The 9,710-nt window shown below is 32.8% G+C and overlaps 1 pseudogene; it reads left to right on the forward strand.

The window, feature by feature from the left end:
* Positions 1 to 2,747: 2,747 nt before the first annotated feature.
* LOC147909113 (uncharacterized) lies at positions 2,748 to 5,400 on the forward strand (annotated as a pseudogene).
* The last annotated feature ends 4,310 nt before the right edge of the window (positions 5,401 to 9,710 follow it).

A 9,710-nucleotide genomic window follows, 5' to 3' on the forward strand; every position in this document is an offset into this window, starting at 1 on the left:
GGATTGTTAAATTTTATGAACTTTAATTTAAAATTAAATTTGAATTAGTAGAAGTAGAATTAATTAAATGAGAGATTTTTTGTTTGAAATTAAGAAGAAATAATTACCTTAGGAGTAACAGCGTAATATTTTTAGAAAGATATTATTTTTAGAAAGATATTATTTAGAAAGATAAAATTGATTGCGACCTTGATTAAAGATAAAAATTAAATATAGAAGTTTAATATTTAAATCTGTTCGAATGGTGAATTTTTAGAATCTTACATGATTTGAGTTTAGATCGTTGTGAACCAGATCGGTTTCTATCTGTAGTTAGGTTATAAATATTTGTATGAAAGGATTATGTTTATGAATTCGAATTTCAAGAAAAAATTCTTTAGGATAATAATAATAATAAAGTTATATAATATGTTAATATATAATATAACTATACAATACATATATGTGTATATTGTGTAGAATTATGTTTAATATTTTAATTTTATTACTTTGGCAGAATAGTGCATTAAATTAAAAATTTAATATTAATATAATATTAATATAAATATAATATATAAGTGTAATAATTTTAAAATTTATGAATTGTTTATTAATCAATTTGGTTAGATTAATTATTTTAGAAATTTATGTATTAGTAAGAGTAGCTTTTTTAACACTTTTATAGCATAAGATTTTAGGATATGTTCAAGAGCGTAAGAGTCCAAATAAAGTGGTGCTATTAGGATTGTTTGATTCTAATTTAAATAAGAATAATAAATAAAATATTATTATAAAATATAATATATTATTAATAATAATATGAACTTCCGATTAAGAATAGAGTGGTGACGTGTGTATGTTGACAGAGGGAATAGTAACAGAAAACAGTGAAAAACAGAAAGAGAAAGAAAAAATAATAAGTGCATCAGAAAGTAAGAAGGTGAGAAAAGATCGGGAAAAAAAGGAGAGTGTAGAAAAGAAGAATCTGAAAGAATAAAAGATCTGAGCAGGTTCAGGAAAGCCGCTAGGTAAGACGGAAGACAGAGCAATCTGGAAGAAGAGCGAAGAGTCCATGGCAGCAGCCGTCAGGTGGCATCAATGGTAGGAAGACCAGCAGTAAAAACAAATCTAAGGAAGAAAACATGCAGAGATACATGACAGGAAAAGAGGAACCTATAATAAAGTTTATGAAGGAGATGGAGGAAAATATTTGCAAACAGATGGAAAAGATGAATGAAAACATGATGGGACAAATCGAATAAATTCGAAGAAGGAATGGAAAGAAAGAAAACTGGAGATGGAGGAAAGAAGAAAAAAAGATAAAGAAGAATACAACATACAAGGAAGAAAACTGGAAAGAAGAAGAAGTCCTCCGGAAGAGGGAATAAAAAGTTATCAAGAGAAGTGTAAAGAATGGAGTAGCACACAGAAGGATACGGAGAACATTTGGATTGAGATAAAAGAAAAGATTTAAAGCGTGATCAAGAAAAATAAAAAGAAAATACTCCCATGGAAATTAGGAAAGAAAGATTGATATAATAAAGAATGGAGAAATATGAAAAGAAAGTTAAGAAAAGAACTGAGAGAACGGAAAAAAGGAAGAATTAGCAGGGAAGATTATGTGATAAAAAGGAAAAATTATAAAGAATGATGTGAAGCACAGAAGAAGGAGCATGAGGAAGAAAAGATAGATAAAAGATAGATAAAAAATATAAGAAATGAAAAAGAGGTATGGAAATAAATAAGTACAAGGAAAAAGAAATCAGAGGAGCCAAGCAAGGATATATAGATAGACAGCTGGAGGGACCATTTTATGGAGCTGTTAGGGGGCACATGGGAGAAAACGACTCTAAGTCTGGAAAGTGAGGAAAGCGAAGAAGAAAAGACAGGAAGAAGAGAAGAAGAAGAAATTGCAAAAGAAGAGTTAATAGAGGTGTTGAGAAAATTTAAAAAAGCAAAGACTCCAGGAGAAGACGAGATAGAGAATGAGGCATGGAGGTTTACGTCCAAAGAAATCGGAAAAGAATTCTGGAAAATAATCAACAGAATATGGAAAGGAGAAGGAATAGACTGGATTGTTCCATTAGACTGGAACAAGGGCTTAATCTATCTATTTACAAAAGAGGAGATAAAGAAGAAATTAAAAACTATAGAGGAAGTAATTCCTCTAATGTAAATTAATGGACACGGCATATAAGATTTACGCGACTATCCTAAACAGAAGACTTGAAAAAGAAGCGGAGGAAAAGCTGAAGGAAGGATATGGATTTAGAAAAGAAAGAGGAACTATGGATGCAGTCTACATAGTAAATCACGTGGTTAACAGGGAATTGAACAAAAAGGAGGAAAGATGTTTTTCGCGGATCTGAAAGCTGCATTCGATAATGTGGATAGGAAACTGCTAAATGAAATGATGAGAAAGATGCAGATAGAGAACAACCTCAGACTCCGAGTTATGAGAATGTATAAAGAAATAAGGAATATGGTAAAAGTAGGTAATAGGAAGTCGGAGGAGTTTTGAACTGAAAAAGGCCTTAAACAAGGATGTCTGCTAAGCCTGATATTGTTTTATATATATATATATATATTATTTATATATATATATATTAGGTGTTGGAATTAATTCGTAGCGTTTTACAAGTGATGGGAAATACTTTCATTAATGTATTTTTTAATGCTCATGTGAAATAAATAACATTCTTTCATTAAAAAACGCTACGAATTAATTCCAACCCCTAATATATATATAATATATATATATATATATAATATATATATATATATATTAGGGGTTTGCATTAAAAGCCACTGTTCACGTTTAGATGGTAACTGCGTATGCTATGGTCAGAGACATCTGCTACTTATATCGTTTTTAAATGTGAACATTTCCTACTAAAATTCAGTCAACAGACGTCATCCTTGTTTACATATGTGCTTTTCTATAACTGAATTAAAATGGAACGTGATAAGTTATTTTTCCGATGTGTACTTTTACACTATTTTGATTTGAAAAAAAAGTGCAGCTGAAACTCATCGATTGCTTGAGGAAATTTATGGTGAATCTGCTCCATCGGAAACAGTATGTAAAGACTGGTTTCGACGATTCAAAAGTGGTGATTGTGACGTTAACGACAAACAATGAACAGGTCAACCGAAAAAATTCGAAGATGAACAACTGCAAGTTCTATTGGAAGAAAATCCAGCTCAAATACTCAAAGAATTGTCTCAACAACTGAAAGTCGATAAATCAACTATTTTTCGACGTTTACAAGCTATGGGAAAGATTCAGAAAGAAGGAAAATGGCAGCCACATGAATTGACCGAAAATGCCATTGCCAACCGTTTAAACATCTCAATTTCTTTGCTTGCAAAGCATAACAAGAAGTTTCTTGTGGCGTATCGTGACCGGCGATGAAAAATGGATCTTTTTCAACAACCCAAAACGCAAAGAATCATGGGTTGATCCTGGCCAACCATCAATATCGACTCCAAAGCGAAATATCCACGGTCACAAAGCAATGCTCTGTATTTGGTGGGATATGGAAGGTGTCGTGTATTATGAGCTGCTTAAACCGAACGAAACAATCACCACCGAGCGTTATCAACAACAATTGGAACATTTGAATGATAATTTGATGCAAAAACGACCATCAATTGCATCAAATCGTCGAAAGGTGATTTTACTCCATGATAACGCTCGGCCGCATGTTGCTATAGCCGTGAAACAAATACTGATAGATCTCGAATGGGAGGTTCTCCCGCACCCAGCGTATTCTCCGGACTTAGCACCAAGCGATTATCATCTGTTTCGATCGATGCAACATGCTCTAGAAGATATACACTTCCATAATTATAGTGAAGTCGAAAATTGGGTTGCTGAATGGATTGACTCAAAAGACAGACTATTCTTTCGTCGTGGAATTTAAGTTCTGCCTGAAAAGTGGCAAAAAGTCATAGCTTCCGAGGAAAAATACTTTGATTGAGGTATTCATATATTTTGTTATTGAAATAAGTGCTCAAATATAAAGAAAAAACAGCGGCTTTTAATGCAAACCCCTAATATATATCAGACTTAGAGAAAGAGATGGCAAAAGGCCAGACAGGAGGAGTAATAGGAAAAGAGAAATGCTGGACAATAATGTATGCGGATGATGTGATTCTACTGGCAGATAGAGAAGCTGATATGAGAGAGATGTTGAAGAGATTTAAGAGGTTTATATAAAAAGGACTGAATCTGAGCCCGGAGAAGTCAAAAATAATGGTATTTGAGAAAGAAAGAGGTAAGACAAAAAAGAGAGAAGAGGAAATAGAAGAAGTTAAAGAAATCAAGTATCTAGGATACACTATAGAAAAACGGAGGGACTGAGAAACATATAAAAGAAAGAATGAAGGAAGCAATAATGGCAATGAAGAAAAGATGGAGCATTAGAGAACAAAATATTCAAAGACAACTTCGAAAGAAGAATGAAGATATTCAACTCTTTGGTGGAAAGTATAGCCCTGTATGGAGCGGAGGTGTGGGGCTAGCAGGACGACAATAGACTAGACGGAATAAAAAGGAAGTACATGAAATGGATTCTAAAACTGGAGAACATCTAATTATATATTGGTAGAAGAAACAAAGATAAATGAAATCAAAATAAAAGCAATCAGAAGAGTAGTAAAGTATGAGAAAAGAATAAGGAATTCGAGGAAATAGTTAAAAGAAGGAGTTGAAAAAGGACTGTAGAGGAAAGGAAGGTGATTGCGAAAAGAAGAGACGAGAAGTGCTGGAAAGAGTAAGCAGGAATGAGTAAAGAACAAATAAGAAGAGTAAGAGAGGTAGGAGATCAAGGTATAACAGAAGATCTCATGAAGAGACTAGAATAAAGAGGGACAGAAGAAAGACAAGTAAAGATAAAATGAATCAAGGTATAATAATAATTATAAAAATATACGGTCAGAAAAGTTACCAAAATACTTGGAAAGCAAAAAGAGAATGAAAGATAGAAGTTTAATAGCAAGATTAAGATGTGGGAACGAGATAAAAGGAGGCCAGTATTAGAGAGAGGATGTAGAAAAGAGATATAGAATCTGCTGCAGAAGAGAGTATGCGCCATATATTCAAGGAATGCAAGGAGACAAAGAGTGAGATGCTGATGGAAGAATTCATAGGTAGAAGATAAAGGGATAGAGATAATGAAAAGGATAAATAAGGCAAGAAAAGAAGCAGAGAGAGAAAAGAAACAAGAGTAAGGATTTATAACAGATTGCTACACCAAAGTTGTATATAAATATAATTTTAAGGGCAGTTCCAAGCAATCATAAAGTACCAAAGTCGCAAGTAATTATGTGTAGGCACATTATATGTAGGAAAGTTTGTAAAGTGCGATACACACTGTTTTGTTTTTGAATGAATAGTTTCTATATGTATTTCCAGTATTTCCAACGTTTATAAGAATTTATACATATATATATATATATATATATGTATATATATGTATGTATATATATATGTATGTATATATATGTATATATATATGTATATATGTATATATATATATATATATATATATACAGGGTGATCTAAAGGTATGGAAACGGCCAAATAACTGTGGAGGAATGCACTTTGGGGAAAAAAGTTTCAGACAAAAGTATTAGGTTTTTTTCCTGGCTATTCAATCGTGACCTGAGATTTGACCTTGACCGTGACCTTGAATGTCATTTCAAAGTCAAATTTACTTTTTTAAATAGGAACATATATTTTTGACCACAGCAATGGAAACAGCGGAAAATTTTACGTCCGCCAGTGACTTTGATCATGACCTTGACCATGCCCTTGAAGGTCAGTTCAACGTCAAGTTGACATTGTCAATGGAAATTCCTGTAAATTGGTATCTAGGGGTTTTCGGGGTCGCTGATTACGATTTTGAAGTCGATTTTCAAAAATTCAAGATGGCGGATCCAATATGGTGGACGAAATTTGAAAAAATTATTGAATTTTCCTTTAATTTGAATCTAGGAATGTTTGTGTTGCTGATAACGTCTAGGATCTGCTATACCTGAAAAAGTAAGGTATACCCAGGATGTGCCACGGGGAGACTCCTAAGTACGATTTACATCCCATTTTTTTTTAACTTTTTTTATTTTATTGTTTTTTTTGTTTTTAAAATTTTTTTGTTTTTTTTGTTTTCTTTTTATTTTTTATGATGAAGTGAGCACCTAGCCAACTAAGGCAAGATGAAGTGAGCACCCAACCAACTAAGACAAGATGAAGTGAGCACCCAGCCAACTAAGGTAAGTGTTAATGTAGCGGGTTAAGGTGATCCTTGAACACAAGCTTTGAAGAGAATAATTTTAAGATGACACACTTAAAAGCTTGTGTACAAAAATCATCTTAACCCGCTACATTAACACTTACCTTAGTTGGCTAAAACCAAAAAAAAACAATAAAATAAAAAAAGTCATCAAGGTCAAATCTCAGGTCATTATTGAATAGCCAGGAAAAAAACCTAAGACTTTTGTCTGAAACTTTTTTCCCCAAAGTGCATTCCTCCATAGTTATTTGGCCGTTTCCATACTTTTGGATCACCCTGTATATATATATATATATATATATATATATATATATATATAGGGTCATCTAAAAAATATCCGCGGTTTTTTGTTCAATTTTTGAATGAAATTTTTCTTTATTGAAAATCAATTTTAATCATGTATATATTGGCCATTATTATCTATAATCTTTTGCCATTTTTCGGGTAATTTCATAATTCCATCCGTGTAGAACTTTTATGGTTTATCGGCGAAAAACTTTTTCGAGTGATTTTTGGCAGCTCTTTTGTCAGTCAATGTTTTTCCATCAAGAGAGTTCTGCAGAGATCGAAACAATTGGTAGTCAGACAGTCCAGGCTATACGGTGGATGCATCAAAACTTCCCAACCAAGCTCCCTCAATTTTCGCGTCATCAAAGATGTGTGTGATCTGGCGTTGTCATGATGGAAGACAACACCTTTTCTGTTAATCAATTCTAGTCGTTTTTCCTTAATCGCTTCCTGTAATCTATTCAGTTGTGAACATTAGAACTCTAAATTAATCGTTAGGCCATGTGGTAACACCTCATGATGGATGACTCCCTTCCAATCCCACCATACATACAGCATCACCTTATTTGGGTATCACCATCAATCCAGGCTTTGAAGTCGTTTGTGGTGGTTTGCCGCGCTTATTCCATGATCTTTTACGAACAATATTCTTGTATTTCACCCATTTTTCATCGCCTGTGATGATTTGCTTCAGAAATGGGTCGAGTTCGTTGAGTTTTAGTAGTGTTTCGCTGATAGATATTCGATCAAATTTCTTTGCATTAATTCATGTAACCCAAACATCGAGTTTCTTTGCGTAGCCAGCCTTTTTCAAATAATTCCAAACTGTCATATGGTTGATTCTTAATGCATTGGCTATCTCCTGACAGCTCACATGCCAGTCTTGCTTGACCAGTTGCAAAATTTCACCGACTTTTTTAATGACTGGCCGACCAGAGCGAGATCGATCTTTGACATCAAAATTTCCAAAACAAATCGAACAAACCACTCCTACGTTCTGCGTTCCACTTACAGCATCTGCGTCGTAAACTTCACAAATTTGTTTGCATGTTTATGCCGCGTTTTTGCCTTTTTTGTAGTAAAAAAGCATCACAGCGTATTTCTTCAGATATTTCACTCATTTTCAAACCAATATAACTTTTGACACGATTGATGAATCACCAAACTTTGTTTACAAAAAATGTAACCTAAAATGTCATCTTTCAGACGCGTGTTTGTTTGACACAATCGGATTAGTGTTGCCCGATATATGACCATCAACACCATCTAGTGACAAAAAACCGCGGATACTTTTTAGATGACCCAATATATAGAGCGAGAATAGAGCTGTGTATAAGGAAGATATGAAGAATAGATACTGAAGGAGGATAGGGATCAGATATTATTAAATTAAGAACAAATGTAAATAAATGTATACTGGAAGCCTAAGCCGCAAGATCTTGAGCTGCAAGGCAAGGATTAAAATTAATAAATAATAAATAATAATTAAAAATAATATATTATTAAATATAAATAATATAAATAAGAATAAAAATATTATTAAAATTAGAATAATTAATAAATTATTTAAAACGTATGAAAACAAGAGCATAAAAAACAACCGCACAAGTTATAGTTTATGATATTTAATTATCATTACATTAAAAATATTAGATTTTCGGCCATAATCTGGCCATTCTCAGTAAATTCACAATATTCTTAAAACGCAATTATATATAAGCTGACATATAAGCTGACATTAAATTCAACCGTCGTATCATATAATTATATATAAACGTGTTCTTTCATATGGGAAGATCCCTCGTACAATAAAGTTACACTGCCAATTGTCATATCACGAAAAGTGTAGAACGAGAATTTCCAGATTCTAATTTAACAAATTTACGTATCATTAATATTTTCTAATCGAAATATGTGAGAATAGAATCGTTACCTGTTTTACAGCAAAAAATTAATGATGAATCTCAAGTACATACTTTGCACAGATTGAAATTTGTCGTGACATTATTATTTGTCATATCATATATGTTACCATTATTTATATGTATAAATCAAAAGTTTAGAAAGTTCTAGAATTATTTATTAAATGTGAGAGAGATCTTTCTTAAGAAGAGGTAGATAAACATCAAACAAACCTTCAGCGTCACTTTGCTTATTGATACCACTTACTTGGCCTAATGTATATTTTTTCAGAAATTCTTCTTTTCATTAATGACTGTTCTGTGTCTAAAATTCTTATGTTATCCCAATCCAATTCATGCAACTCATTCAACTGGTGACATGAAACCACTGACATCTCGAAAGTGGATCTTCTTATGTCAGCCTTATATTCTTTTATACGAGTTTTTAATTTCCTTTTTATTTGACCAACATAAGAAGATTCACAATTTAAGAAGATTAAACAATTTATTTTGTAGACTATTCCACGATGGTCATCCTTAAGGAAAGGATCTTTTCCAGTTTTTATAAATATATTCATTTTATTCATTTATAAGCGATATTAAAGCCATGAATATGTGCAAGTTTTTTAAATTTTTCAGATACTTTGTGTGCGGGAATGCACCGCGCGGAAAAATTAGAGTGAGAGAACGGCATGGTTGATATAGTACACGATAGTAAAGAGAACTCCGTTTCTTTGTAATTTAACAAAAGAATTTTCTTTAATATGCACAATTACAAATTCAGAAAATATAATTAATTGAATATTAGATTAACAGAATATTAGATGCGGTGATCTTTTCCAAATTGTATTTGGAATCGCGGTGATAGAAAATCTTGGCGATTTTCTCGACGCTTCTCGAAGAGATCTTTCTTATAGCGGTTTTTACTAAGCGGTTAACACGGCGGTTTTACGATATAATAAACGATATAGTAGAGACTCTGAACACTAAGAAGAAAAGGAAGGCGAGATTAAAGCATTTATTACTTTCGGCCTGGGCTTTCTTTTTGAGAAAATCCAATAGATTTTTGCCACAATCGTAATTATTACGTGGCATTAGTTGTACAAAATTGATTGGCGCTTTGGATTCTTTTCTAATGACGTTCAACGTAACAGTCATGCGCGACAGAAAATCCGTACGTGGGATTGGTGACAGCGCGTGACGTATTTGTCGGAGCGCGGCGCTCGCGTGCGCGAATTGAATTGTT

This window comes from Acromyrmex echinatior, chromosome 7, assembly GCF_024713525.1.
Source record: "Acromyrmex echinatior isolate Ae372 chromosome 7, ASM2471352v2, whole genome shotgun sequence".
In the NCBI taxonomy this organism is placed as follows: Eukaryota; Metazoa; Arthropoda; class Insecta; order Hymenoptera; family Formicidae; genus Acromyrmex; species Acromyrmex echinatior.